Here is a 16037-nt window from a genome sequence, read left to right on the forward strand (position 1 = left end):
AAATTCTTTACTGAGAGAGTTGTGAAACAATGAAACATGTTGCCCAGAGAGGTTGTGGATGTCCCATCCCCAGTAGTATTCAATACCAGATTAGATGGGGTTTGGAGCAACCTAGTCTACAGAAAGTATCCCTGTCCATGGCAGGGAGCTTGGAACAAAATGATCTTTAAGGTCTTTTCCAACCCAAATAATTCTGTGAGTCCCTTCATCAATGACCTGGATGAGGGGACAGAGTGTACCTCCAGCAAGTTCCCTGATGACACGAAACTGGGAGGACTGACTGATTCCCCAGAAGGCTGTGCTGCCATTCAGCAGGATCTCAACCAGCTTGAGAGTTGGGCAGAGAGGAACCTCATGAGGTTCAACAAGGAAAAGTGCAGAGTCCTGCATCTGGGAAGGAACAACCCCATGCACCAGTACAGGCTGGGGGTTAAACTGCTGAAGAGCAGCTCTGCAGAGAGAGACCTGTGAGTCCTGATTGATGATAAGCTAAATATGAGCCAGCAATGTGCCTTCGTGGCCAAGAAGCCCAATGGCATCTGGGATGCATCAAGAAGAGTGTGGCCAGCAGGTCAAGGGAGATTCTTCTCCCTCTCTACTCTGCCCTGGTGAGGCCTCATCTGGAGTCCTGTGTCCAGTTCTGGGCTCCTCAGCTCAAGAGGGACAGGGAAGTGCTGGAGAGAGTCCAGCGCAGGGCCACCAAGATGATCAGGGGACTGGAACATCTTTCATATGAGGAAAGGCTGCGGGAACTGGGGCTGTTTAGTCTGGAGAAGAGGAGATTGAGGGGTGATCTTATTAACATTTATAAATATCTAAAGGGTGGATGTCAGGAGGTTGGGGCATCCCTTTTTTCTATAGTAGCTAGTAACAGGACAAGGGATAATGGGATGAAGCTGGAACACAAAAAGTTCCACTTAAATATAAGAAAAAACTATTTCACTGTTCAGGTGAGGTAGCAGTGGAACAGGCTGCCCAGAGGGGTTGTGGAGTCTCCTTCCTTGGAGGTCTTCAAGACCCGCCTGGACATGTTCCTATGGGACCTGATCTAGGTGACCCTGCTTCTGCAGGGGGGTTGGACTATATGATCTCTAAAGGTTCCTTCCAACCCCTACCATTCTATGATTCTATTCTACGATTCTATGAGTCTGAGCACTAAGCTGTTTGACATAACTGATTTTACACTTCAAATGATCCTCAGAAACTACTCTGTCTCTATGCATATAGAACAAAGAAATAATGATTATACTTAAAAGTGACCTAGTGAGAGAAAATTAAAAATTATATTTCAATGATCTATTATTAAATATATCTTACATATTTAATAATTATTGGTTGAAGTAAACAATCAATGCCTAATTGAAATAATTTAAGCAATTTATTCCAGGCATCTGTAAAGGACACAATGAACATTTTAAATCAGAATTGGCCTGAAAGCACAATATGAACAGAAAACTCAAATTTTTTCTTAGATAATACAGTCACTAAAAGTTTTTTCATCTGTGTCTTGCTGTGGCTGGAAAGTTATTTTATCCTTAGAAAGGGTGAGAGGAATCAAAACCAATGCATTATTCTTTAACTATCCATGGTCACATGCACAAGGAGTATTTGATTGCTCATAAAGATCTCTATAAATGTTGATGAGTATTTTGTAACAAATACTTGAAGCAGTACTCTAGAGATAAAAATTGAAAGTTAAAGGTATATAAAAAAAATAGGATAAGCAATACAATCATCCTTTTTAAGTTATCATCAAGAGATTCCTGGTTTTAACATGCAGCTAAGGTACCAATAAAGTTACCAACAATCCCTATCTCATCCTCTTTCCCAATGACTTGCTTTTAATTTCAAACAGATTAGAAAACCTAGTATAGTGGTCAATGCTATGGTTTGTTTCCTACAGTCAATTGCACTTTCTGGTGTTCAAACATTTTATCCTATAACAGTGAGAGAGATTATATGAAACACTGAAACACACATCTTATTGAAACATTTATGTTTCTGCTGAATTGTGAAATGACCATTTATTTGTGTTAAAACACTTAACATTTTGACTGTATAGGAGAATAACAAAAATGTGGCTGAAGTATGTGCTGCCTGTGTCATACAGAAATTACTGATTATGACATGATCAATATTTTTCCCTTCTTCTTCTGACTGTTGTGGAAAAGGCTTATTGACCATTATCCAAAAGCTTAGCCATCATCTTTTTTAAAATTCATTGGCACAGTATATGTTCCTTTCTTGGCACAGGATTTGATGAATCTCCAGCACCTGGAATGTATCACTTCTCTGTGAGATTAAGTATGCATCCAAAATGTTGAACCAGTTCTTTCAGTGACATAGCTATTCAGTAGTCAGCAAACAGTTCTTGTAACACAACCCTGTAGTTTCTAAAACTTTTTCCTCTTGCCTTGCTTAGGGAAAGAATTTGGTCAATGTCTAAGAAGTTCTCATTAATTTGATTCAGTTGAGTGATTCTGTGTTCATTGTCATGAAATGCTTAAAAATATGAAACAGAGATCACTATGATGGGTTTTGTTTAGACCCTGACTTTCTGCCAGCATACTGAAGATGGAAACATACTTTGTGAAAATAATTGGGGTCAAACTGCTTATTGCATTTTTGTATTAGGCGGATTTTCTTAATGCATTTGTACTGCTTAAGCAAATGTTTCAAATAAGCTGTTTTGATTCATAGATGGATATTTTAATAGAGTTCCTCCAGCAGGGTTTACATGATACCCTCAGCTTAAATACCACATGGCACTGTTTTCTCTGCTGGCTACAGGGTATTATGCAAGTTTTGTATAATACTGTAATTTAGAATCCATGGCTTTTTATGCTGACCTTTTATAAGTGAACACCAAAGTTTCCCATCTAAATGTGATTAAATCTTCTTTTAAGTTTTGTGTACATTTATTCAGAGTGATAGCACCTGTTAAACGAGTCTCTCACAGTGGCCTGTAGAGCATACTAATAGCTTATACAGACCAGGATAGAGGTTGATGCATCAGTTCACATGCTGTTATGGCTAAGCCACAAGCAGAAAAACAAATATTTGATGATGTATTTCATGTTGGTACAAAACAGAAGGGATAAAAATAGTTTCTCTGTTGGAGAAGAAAAGCTAGCAGCCAAATTGATTCAGCTATATAAAACTACAAATTTCAACATCTAGTCTGTTACGCAACACTTGCATAGGTTTTGATGACTGCCATTCATGTTTATCGGGCAGATATCTGTTCTGCAACCAGAGAGTGATGTGGCAGAGCACAGCCTAGACATATGGTAAGGTGCAACAAACAGATTTGCTACCTTTTCTATGAAAAATAGCAGCATAAAACCAAATTTAACATATTCCTTGTGGAATGAATATCTTTGATAATGAGGTATTTCTGCTTCCATAAGGAAGTTCTGAATGGCTTTAGAAATCTGATTAAAAATTTCACTTCTTGCCAGGATACATCCAGCAAGACTTACTTACCTCATTACAGTAGCTTCTTGTCTGCTTGGTGCAGAGCAGGGGACACAAATTCTCACAGGTTCTATTTTTTTGTTATTCTAAATCAGTTTATAGAAGCACCTAGTTTAGGTCTTCTTATGTCATATAGATCTATTTGCCTTGGGGATAAGGGGCAAAAGGAGCAAACTTCATAAACAAATAGAGAAACAATCTCAAGCGTAAGTAGAGCAGGAGAACAAATTTTTCCATTGGCCTATTGACACTATATATGTAGCATTTAGTTTATACAGTATATATACTGCATATAGTGCACATATTTGGATGCAAATATAATGGTGTCCTTTCAGCATTCATTTGCATTAAAGTTGTTAATTGCTTTACTGAAATTCTAAGGGCTACTAAGGTTGTTTTAGAGGGTGACTAGAGCTTTGGGACATGGGAAGAAAAGATAATTACATATGTAATTTTTAATGTAAACAAACTAAAAAAAATGGTTACTAACATTTTAACCCTAGTAGTAACTACACCTATAGAACAGAAAATATAATCTTGTTGAATGAAAGGTGTATTTTTAATATTTTTAAAAATCATTTTGGTTACGCTTCTTCTGTTAGCATGGAGAAAGGTTAGATAATAGCATTCAAATTTCAGATTAATTGGAACGTTTTCTTTTGTGATCTTGTGTCAAGTTCTTAGGATACTGCCAAAGTGGTTCTGCAGATCTTGCTGAATTCACATTAACATGTGCTTCATTAATTATACTTTCTGTACTGTATAACTATTGTAAAGCATTTTGGAGATAAAGTAGATTATATTTTAATAAATTTTAATATAAAATAGGTATGTAAAATGGCCATTCACCATAGTCCATTGGCTTACTGTTGTACTCAAGATAGATAAGGAATATTTTTGCCACGAAAAAAGGAATCTTTTTTTTTCACAATTGTTCCATAGAGAAGATAGTTTTCCTTTATCAGCTCAGTGGTGTAGAAATAGTATTTGTTTTAGACCACTGCCTTCAATCATTTAAATGATAAATTGTAGTTTAATTATACTCATTTGGAGGACTGCTTTCCTTTTGTCATGAACTAAATATTATTTACTTACATGAGGAAACAAAGAAAACGTGACCTTTAAATTTTTATTCTGATTGTGTTTAAAAATTCCTGCTTTTAAAATAGAAAGTTTATACTTGTGATACTTTCTTTTTTATTCAGAAGTGATTGAGTGATGTAGCTAAAATACAGAAAAGATCATTTTGATGATCAACCTTCAGTTCATAATAGGTGCTTGATGCAACCTCTAGGAGTATATACTCATGGTTAATCTGAATCCTGCTGTGAAACTTTGGTTTAAAAAAGTCTCTAGAGAAACATCTTGAAATCAAAGATTTGCATAAATGCCTTTATATTTCTTAAAGGAATTTATATAAATTTTGGCAAGACTCCTACCCACCCCAAATGGAACCTAAACAAAAGGTCCTCTTCATAAATGTTTTTGTGGAATCCTGTATGTTTAATAAAAATGAGGAAACAGGCATGCAAATATTAATATAATCCAAAAAAGAAAGCGATAACTAAAAATACCTCCTACATATATTTCTGAAATACTTTTAGTTTATTCCTAGCTATAATTGATACTATTGCAGCCAGTTTTTCCTTCTTTTTAATATCCTTAATTTTAAAATGGCTTGTTTATATTTTCTTCTCTTTTTTTTTGGTTTAATGTGTTTCTAAATCAGTATGATCACACAAAATCACACAAAAAGCACAAAAAAAGTCTATTTAATCCATTAACTCCCCATGACAAATGGTTTAATACAGATGAAGTAGTCATTGGAATCTTTCCTGAAGCCACAAGAAGCTGCTAGCTTATCAACTGGAAACAAAGCTGCACCATAAAACATTTCTCTGCACAGCCAAGGAGAATTATTTGATACATAACCCCTCAAGTAATTGAAAACATATAACCCATATACTTCTGAAATATAGCTGTGACTAATCTCTTATGAAACAAGTTTTTTCCTCCCAAGTACTTGCCATGCTGCAGCAAAAGTGCTTGTGAGTTAGCAAGATGCTCTAAGATACAGCTATCATTCAGGATGAGTAAAATTAGTTCTCTGGATGCCATCTGCCTCCACTTCTACCAGCAATGTGCAAAAATTAAAAGGCAAATCGGAAACTGATATAAAAAATTCACTTTGTGATCTCTCTTAAGTCACATTGTCATTTTATCATTAATTTTGTCCTTCAGATGATTAAATTTATGAATACAGTAATATGAAAAAGTGCTAGTACAGTTATGAACATTTTGTCATCTAGCATTTACTAATTTTCTTGAGATGGGGAACATGGTGATTCAGATAGAAGATTAAAGCATGGTTTTAGGTAAATTGATTAAATTTGATGAGTCAGCAACAGCAGACAATTCATGTGAAACCTGTTCTTTGACGTGTATGAGAGAAGTGAGTTGTTTTACAATTGGCCCATCTAGATCACAGAAAATATCGTCACAGTTAAAAGGATCTGGTAAATTTGATGGATGAAATTCTGAAGATCTATTGTACACTCATATCCAGATAATCAGGAGCTACTCAGAACTGTCTGAACAGCATAGTACAGGAACTAGGATGCAAATCTCCAAAAAGACAACGTTTAACCACTGTTTTTTATTAGACTCCCCTTTTGTGTGTGTGTGTAGGATACTCTAAATTATTTTAGTAATATAGGACTAACAAGGATATAGTTTCATTACTTCACTCTCGCACTAGGACATCACACTGTAATTTCCAGCACAATTTCCACTGTGTTATATATTATTGTGAAACAAGGTCTTGCATTTTTGTATCAAGTATTGTAACTGATTAAGGATCGTTTTAAAATAGCTAAAAAAGCACATGACATGTTATGCATTGTTCATAACAGGATTCTTTTAGTCTTTTTTATTAGTGCATTAGCATCAGGAGAGATGTTATAGCATGGGGATTTCTGCTTTCAAATTTTTTTGAATTATTTTTTAAAAAGACATGGCAGACATTTTAAAACTCTAATGCTCAAATATCAATAGACGAATACAAATATTAACATAATTAACAGATTTTTAAAAGCCTTGGCTATAGAATCATAGAATGGTAGGGTTGGAAGGGACCTTTATGCTTGGCTTAATTAATTTTTATTGTAATATACCCAGCTGAGAATTTTATTATATTTTTATTATGTTTTATACTCACAAAAAGAATTTTGTTCTCTAATTTGGAAACAATGATTTAATTTTTTTTAAAAATAAGCTTCATAAATATATTTATTAATATATTTAATCTTTCAAATAAAAAAGTAAAACTATATTGAATTCTGCCTTAAGGGATTTCTGAAATAACCTGTGAAAATGACTGAGAATGAAATGAATCTCAGTACAAGCTCTTTTAACACATATCAAAAGAACAACACACCCGCTTCACTTGTGAAGAAGAAATGGAGCCAAATTTCCAAAGGTAGTAAAATTCTGGGATGGAAATACAATAATGATTTCTTTTCTCACCCTAGAATCTACTGTCTAGACATCATGAATGTCCTCAACTCAAATACTGTAAGAAGGAGCAGAATTCTAGTCAAGAGATTTTGTAACTAGTTAAGAATTGAGAAGTCTGAAAAAAAACTAGAAGCAGATCTTCCTTTCAGACTATAGTAACTGAAGTTCTGTGAGTTCTTAGAAGAACGGAAATCAGGACATTGATGGAAGATTTTTTTCTCCACTTCTCTGTTTTATGTATTTTCTGTTTCCTCATGACTGTCTGTTTTCTTATTCTTAAGTGAATAAATCCCATTCCTATTAAATCCTTTTTGGCAGTGGTGTTGAGATAACTGTAGTCTTACTGGTGTAGGCAAAATGAGGGAGTATTGGTTCCACAATCTTTTGCATCTTATTCAGGTATTGGAATTAGATTGTACTTCAAATACAAAAAAAAAAAAAAAAAGAAGAAATAAAATAATAGTGCAATGACTCAGATACCTATTCCTCTCTACATTTTCAACAATATTTTCCATTTCATGTCTCTTTATTTCTGCACTCAGACTTCCAGATCTGTGTCTTGCACAAGTGTTTGTAGAAAGAATATCAATAACTTCTACAGTGTTAATTTTTTTTATGCTCCAATTGAGGATTCCTGATATCTAAGGAATATGAAAGATTGAACTTTACTAATGACTCCCTAAATCATTTGTCATAAGCTAAATGCCAAAGTAAATGTTTCAAAAGAAAACTTATTTTTCTCACAAAATATGACAAAATAGCTGTTATATTTAGATAGTATTGGAAAATAGGAACTGCATACTCATATGTCAATATAGTGGTACTTAGCTTTACATTTTTCCCGTGCAGGTTAGAAGACTGCCAAATTAAGCTAACTCTCAAGTTTTTTCACACATCTCCTCAGGGAATGAGATATATTCTTCCAACAACCGCTCTCCTTGAGCTCATTTTTCCCTGAAATGAGTGTAGATTTGGGCCATACATCTTCCTTCCTGAGGAGAATTTCTGTTGAGTATATATTTATGCCTGGGGCTTCAGACACCACCTTCCTTACTCCTGCCCTGCACTAACAAATTCAATAACACTGTGACTTTTCTCCTAAGTCCTGAATATTCTATTTTGAGGATACAGATCCAAAAATCTTAACTAACAATGACTTTTGAAAACCTCTACTAGCTGGCTGGGTTTCAGGAAAGTCTAATAGTAATATAAACAAATCTATTTACCCATTGCATATTTTTTCCTGCTTATATTTGTATGATAATTGCATTTTCAGTTCTGTAGACTTGAAATAACAAGATAAATGAGTAAAGCTACCTTTAGCACAGGTCAAAGACTCTAAAAAATAAAGCAGATACGGGTAAAGTGTTCAAAATTTACTCATACAGGTTATATATATCTTTTTATCAAATAACATATTTGTCAATAATTTCACATATCATATTTAAAGCTAACAGATTTTCTATGAACTTATTAATCTTTCTGAATTTGGGCTAAATATTTAATTCAATATAAGTGTTAGTGACAATTTTAAATGTGAGACTACATGCATAGTATTGTGACTTCTGTTTTTAGAACCTCTTACCCCAGATTCAATTAATTTATATTTATTGAACATGGAAATCAGCTAGGACTGTTTGGAGAGAGCTTAGGACGTGTTTCCCAAATCTTGACATCAGCAAATGAAGTATACTGTCTGTTATAGTTCTGTATTGAGTTTACATGACAAAGTTTTGGTAGCAGGGGGACTACAGGGGTGGCATGTGTGAGAAGCACCAGAGCTGACACCATGTTGAACACAGACAGTTCCAGCCAGCTCAGGGATGGACTCATTGCTGGAGAAAGCTAAGAAAATTCATGTGTGTAACTCTGCGGTAACATATGTAAAAAATGATAGAAAACTGCACAACAGTATCTGGGAAAGAGGGGTGAGAAAATGTAAGAGAAACAACTATATATACCCCAAGATGATTTAAAAAAGATAGGGAAGAGGTGCTCTAGAGTTGCTGTGGAGAAGACCTTAGTGAAACAGGTTGTCTCTCTGCAGCCCACAGAGTTCAATGGAGGGGCAGATATCCACACCAGCCTGAGGAGGACCTCATACTAGAGTAGGTGTATCTTGAAGGAAGCTGCAACCTTTGGACAATCCACACAGGAGCACAAGTCCTGACAGGAACTGCAGCCTGTGGAGAGAAGCCCATGCTGGAGCAGTTCTTGAAGAACTACAGCCTGTGGGAAGGGCCCACACTGGAAAAGTTACTGAAGATCTGTATCCCATGGGAAGAAACCCATGATGGAGTGGGGGAAAAATGTGAAGAGGGAAGAGCGACAGAGAGGTGTTATTAACTGCCTGCAATGATCTCCCCATTCCCCTGCACTGGTCTATGGAAGGGAGTAGAAGAGCTGATAGAGAAGCTGAGCCTAAAAAGAAGGGAGGGCTGGGTGGAAGGTGTTTTTAAATTTGTTCTTATTTCTCATTATCCTACTCTGTTACAAGTACTTGACAAGAAGTTAATGAATTCTCCCCAAATTAAGTTTGTTTCACCCATGATAGTAATTTATAAATGATTCCTCCCTGTCCTTATCTTCACCCATAAGCTTTCCATTATATTTTCTCCTCATGTCCTGCTGAGAAGGTAAGCAGCTTGGTGGGCAACTGACAGGCAGTCAACCAAGTTTAACCCACCAGCAGTTCTCATCTTCTATGAGCACGTGTCAAAAGTCACTTAGTGGGATCTCCTACTTTGATTTCAGACCAACTAATGTAGAGGAAAATCTAGTGTCTTCTGTCTTTTAGAAAAATAAATTAAAAAAAGAACAAAATAAAAGTTTAACTGAATTGTCCTTTATACCAAGGCCAAGGAGTATGACTTAAATACTCTACATAACGTAATTTTCAACTTCGCTTTTCCTCTTTCCTTTCTTTGCTTCTATGTTGGCAGGGCACAGAGCAAGTTAATACAAAATAATTTTCCTGCCTCTCTGAGGCTTCCATTGCTGACCACTTGTGCTATGATTGATTGATTTACATCCCCAGTAAGTGCTGTTATGTAGCATTGCAAAAAAACCCCCATCATTCTATTTGCATAATCTGAATGATGAGACAATGAAATAAAAATCAGATAGCTCAACTCAGGAGTACAGTAGAAATGTCTGAACTGAGAAGACAAGCTTGATTTGGCAGTTTCTGTACTCAGTAAAGTTTAGGAAACAGCTATCTTTTCTTCAAATGGGGTATTTTTTGCATTTATGTATGACATAGACCTACTTGCCATAAGATTACAAAGGCAAAAGCATACAGATATAAATTATATTTCAATTATGCTGTAAGCAGGTTTTGTCTTCAGAATCTCAGATTACTGTTATATTTAATTTAAAAGAAAACAATGTTCCTTTGTTCATTTTAGACTCAGAGGGCTACTCTGCCTTCTGGGGCCATGTGAATAGTTTAAAGGAATGCAGAACAACTATACCCAAGGGAAAGATCAGTCTTATATTGCCCTACAAATGACAGTGTATTGCAAGACTGCTCGTACATCCAACCAACCCCAATCTGCCTTCAACCTTTCTCAGAACTTAGGGAACAAATATGGAGGAAAGACGGCTTTGCATGGTTTATGTCAAGAACCTGATATTCAGATATTGATAGTAGTTGTCAGACAGATAAAGTGTATTATTATGTCTTTGTACTCACATATATACATTCCTGTGAAAATTCACACATTTGATTCCAAATTATGCATTTTGACTCCCTCAGTCAATGATTTAACAAACGTTTGCAGAAATTAAGCCTAAAAAAATTCTCAATTGTGAGATAAAAATGGAATAAATGTGGGTGTAACGTACACGTTGACTGGAAAAGCTTTTTGTCTCAGATTTCCTTTAAAATCAGGATCAAGAAAATGTTTATGGATTGGCAAAAAAGTCAACCAAATGATGTAATGTCCATAGTTTTAATCTTTATTGTTAATATTAACAATCATATTCCAGTTGCATTGCATTGTTATGGGGAATGCAAAACAGCCATTAAAAATATTTACTGGTCCGTTAGTCTGGGTAGGTGGAAAATTCTCTTTGCAAATGCAAAATTCACCACAGCACAAAATACCAATGAATCTGCACAGTGCAATGGAAAGGGTATTTATAAAGCTCAGAAGTTAGGATTTTAGATTAATTGGTTTCCCTGTATCCTAGCCAGCAGGATACTAGTTGTTTATCTCAGTATCTTAGCCACACTAAAATGGCATAAATATCTGATTGCTACTTCTATTTGTTCTCATTTTCTCTGTTGCAGAGTATAGGAGAAAGTACTTAAAATGGGCTGTATGGATTTCCTTGTGAAAAAATAGCCTGCATAAAATTACAAAAAATAACAGAAAAATAAAATATAAAGTTTAAATATATCCATCTTTACCTCCCATGAGTTTTATACATTGACTTTAGTGGATTTACTCCTTAGGTACATTGATGGATATCACTAAATCCACAGTATTCATTGAAGATCTAGTTGTTCTCTCCCACATTGCTCTGATTCACAAATTTAAAAACTAGAAAGATCGTATATGTCCGTTACCTTTTCAGTGTGTGGAAGACAGAAATATAGAAGAAGATTCTAAACAATGGTGCTGCTAGGCAAGACTATGTATGGGTCCTCAAAATAAAATGATTTTCTTAAAAAAGCTAATTCTGCATTATGGGCAATCATATCATACACAAATCAATACATTTTCTAAAAAGTGCTATCCAGAATGTTTCCCCTTGTGTCACTTGTCATACTCCATTTAATGCAATGATTTTCAAGGTAGTGGTTGCAGCCTCCAAAACTGAATTTCCATCACAAATCCAACTCATTCTCTCTTTATAGCTTACTGCTAAAGCAGTGTCGTGGTTTAGCCCTGGCTGGGTGCTAGATGCTCACCCAGTGGTTTTATCACTCCCTCTCCTAAACTGGATGGGAGAGAGAAACAAATACAATGAGAGGTTCATGAGTCAGGATAAGGACAGGGAGATCACTCAGAAATTAGCGTTTTGGACAAAACAGACTCAACTTGGAGAGAAAAGGTTTGATTTGTTAATGAACATTCAGAACAGAGCTTAGGGAAAATGAGAAATAAAATAAAATCTTGAAATACCTCCCCTCACCCCTCCTTCTTCCCAGGATTCTCCTTCCTCCTCTCTGCAGTGGCCCAGGGAATGGAGATTATGGTCAGTTCATTACAGATGGACTTACTGCTGCTTCTTCTCAGGGGGAGGCCTCTGCACACTTCTCATTGCTACAGTGTGGGATAAATTACTTTATACTATTACCATTGTTGCCACATGGACACTGTGTTGTTGCTTTAGTACATGGTATGGTATTTCCTGGTAATACCACAAATGGTTCTTGTCACCACTGGGTTATTAAGAGCTTTGGTGATATTTATATATTTTGTTGCTATTTTGTTCCCCTCTCCCTTTTTTTTTTCTTTTTTTTCTTATTACACTTTCTAGTTACACTTTGATAGCTTTTCTAAAGCAAATAATAAACAGAGACATCTTTTGCACTATATACATAAAAGGAAAGGACTTGCTTGCTGTATATTCTAGCCTCCCAGGATTCAGATCAGAGAGTTAGTCTAATCCACTGTCATTTAAAAACAGATGGTTTTTTTTGGCACACTATCTTGTAAAAGCAACAATGGTATCCATCAGATGGTACTCAGGGAAGCTTTAGTGAGTTAAATACCACAAATGAATAGGAACAATAAAGTACTGAACAGTATCCTTAAAAAGAACCTTAATAAACAAGAGATTTTCCTCAACCATCTACTCCATGTTCTGAGTTCAAAGGACATCTTTGAAACAACTTTGGCAACAGGACAGAGAGCTGTTACATGCTTTAAAAATAGATGCTGATGCTAAGTACACTACTTTACACAGCTCTAGTTACTGTTACACAAATCAGTTATATTCCTTACTTCCAGGAAGAGGACAGTGTAAAACTACATGCACTAGTTTAGAAATGTAGATTATATACAGCTAGAATTTTATGGTGAAAATGAACTTTGCATGAGTTATGTACAGCTTCTGAGCTAGTGAACTTTGCCCTGGCCCCTCATATTTGTTACACATAAAACAGAATAAACTGACTTAGAGTGGTATAAATGCATAGCCAGCTCAATGTCATGCTGAAGAATTTAAATGCAGAATTAAAGATATATACAATACAGAAAATATATCTCAGATTAGGCAGATATCCCCAACAGTTGATAAACCTGTTCTTGAAATAACCTCAAATTAAACAATTATAATTTAGAGATCAAGCTATCTACCTAAATCAAACAACTCTCTTCTTCAAAACTGACAATCTGTGTCCAGAATTTTCGGATCTTTAAGTTGTGTCATTTATTAAAAAAATGAAATTATTGAAAAGTTGAATGCAAAATTTATACTGGGGTTGGTGAGAAAAAGGAAGTCCTAATCTCCAGGCTTAGAGAAATATAATTTTAGGAAAATTAATAGCAGAGTTTGTACAAAGAGTTGTAGGAGGAAAATGCGTACAAGACTATCCTCAAATAAATAAAAAATAAGAAATACAATTAGAAAAATAAAAAAAAGCCTTTAAAACTTCTTTCTCAAGTAGAAATTTTTGACCACAAACATAGAAATTTTAGAAACACCACAGTACAGACATTGTGCTCACAAAGTGATATATAAAATCCAAACAAAGGCATATATGTAATGTTCAACACAGCACAGTTTGACAAAATTTGCAAAGACAATACATAACAAGAGGATTTTGCCAGACTAATTCAATGCAGAAATGGAAAATAGTATTAAATAGACCTTTTAATTTTTTACTTTTTTCTTCACTGGATACAAGCTGTTAATCCTCAGGCAGTAGGAAATAAAATTAGGAGCTGCAGAGAGGATAATGATGGGGAAGAAAAAGTCCATAGGGGAAAGACCTGGGAATATTGCTGCATATGGTTCTAGAATTGGAACATCTCCCATATATTTTGATTGATTATTGCCATGACAGGAGTTAAGAATTCTTCTTTTCTTTGTCTATCCCAATATTTTAATTCTTCCTTTTAAAGGCTTTTTATTTTTCTGGTTTTTCCTCTTTCTTTCACAGTAAGTCTGTTTCCTTCCCATATTGTTCCAATCTGTAGTAGTCCGACTTTGCTTCCCCACAGTCTCTGATCCTAACCCAAAAAATTCTAAAATACTTACTGGTCTCATCCTTCAGACATCATGTGAATAGCATGAAAGAAAGCTGCAACAATTCAAAGCAGTGTTTGTGGTGCTGAGGATGGTGCAATATTTTCCCTCCAAGATACTGGGGTGCCAACAAATGTACTCCAAATCATTTGCTTAAGTTTCTCAGATACCTCTCTGTTCCTCCCTCAGAGACTACCACTTTCTAGACATTGCATGCAGTTGTGTAACATTAAATATGCCAAGGCCTCAGTCATCCAAAAATCATATGTGGGAAAGTGTCTCTTAAATTTTTAAGCACTCAAGTGGTTTTGAATAACTATACTACACAATTACTACTTTAACTCCTGTCCCTGCTGGACAATGTTCACATCCTTTGGTATTAATTCAGTTTGTTTACCTTGTATATATTTGGAACTAGTGAATTCAGTAGAAAAAAACCCTCAAACTTAAAACTGTAACACACTAGATGGCACTAAAACCTCCAAGATAATCCTGGACAAAATGTTATAGTGTAAGAAATTTCTTAATGTATTGTAAAGCCTTCCATTAATTTTGCTAGATGCAAACAGTCTAGAGATGAGGTCTATGAATGGCTATCACTGATTTATAAAAAAATCGAAAATTATTAATCTCTTTTATTTTCTTTTGTAAAGATTAGTATCTGAATAACTTAATCCATGGTAATGGACACATAAAAAATAAATGATGTCTTTTTCGATGCCAAGAAGAAGAGAAAAATAACAAGGAGGAAAAAAGGCAGAAGAAAGGTAGTAGACAAATTTATTTGAGTGTGTTATCTGATGTGAAATACCTGGCAAAACCTCCCTCTCCTAATAAATTTGACTTGTGCCAGATATAAATACCATCATTTGGATCGAAAATCTATTGGAAAAAAAGAAGCAAAGATTTACAACAAAAAGTAATTAGCTTGTAAGAGAGTATACCATGACACCATCCAATGATACTTGTCAAGACATATCGTGACTGATATGGATATTTTGAGAACATCAAGATTCTAAAGACATTTATGAATTGTTAATTGGAAATAGATTAAAAAATAGTACATACAAATAATACAAAGGAAAAAATATTGAAATCTGAATCATAATAACAAACAATGGTTTCTTTCTAGAAATTATCCAGGAAATAAACTCGAGTATAGGGAAAGTAATAATGTAGAAAAAAAATCCAGTTCTGACTACAATCTCACAGCACTCAAAGAAGAACTTTCTAAAAAAAAAGTGGATTGCTGATACAGAATTGGTGATATTTCACAGAACAGAAAAGACATATTTCCTCTGTGTAATTCCAAAACACAGTATGAAATCTACAGACACAGAGATTTGGATTCTTTCAGTGACATGAATGATATTTATCATATGTGTAAAATAATTTACATGCTTAAATTCTTTTTTAGTTATGGACTACATTTCTTTCATATACAGTTGTCCAGAATATAGTATTCAGTCCTGATTATATGATTACTGGGAAAGACTGAATAATTGAAGGAAAAGACAGGAGATATAAGGAATAAAAATATTATCACACTACTGAAGAGAGTAACAAACAAAGACAAGAAGAGCTTTGTCCCTTTAGCATGTACTTCAAACTCAACTCTTTCTCACTCATCTCACTGCCTGTCATTCTATGTACTAAACTACAAAGCATTACTAGTTGGAAAATTGCAATTTACTAATTTATTTTTCTTATTTCTTCTCTATTACTATGTAGAAGTGTTTGTTTTCTTTTGTTTTGTTTTGTTTTCTTGGTAAGAGACTTGGGGACTTCTTAAAGGCAATCTATCCTGTGCTTTGGAAGTTTCTCATAATGCTTCCAAAGAA

This window comes from Colius striatus, chromosome 1 (genome assembly GCF_028858725.1).
Source record: "Colius striatus isolate bColStr4 chromosome 1, bColStr4.1.hap1, whole genome shotgun sequence".
NCBI classification, from domain to species: domain Eukaryota; kingdom Metazoa; phylum Chordata; class Aves; order Coliiformes; family Coliidae; genus Colius; species Colius striatus.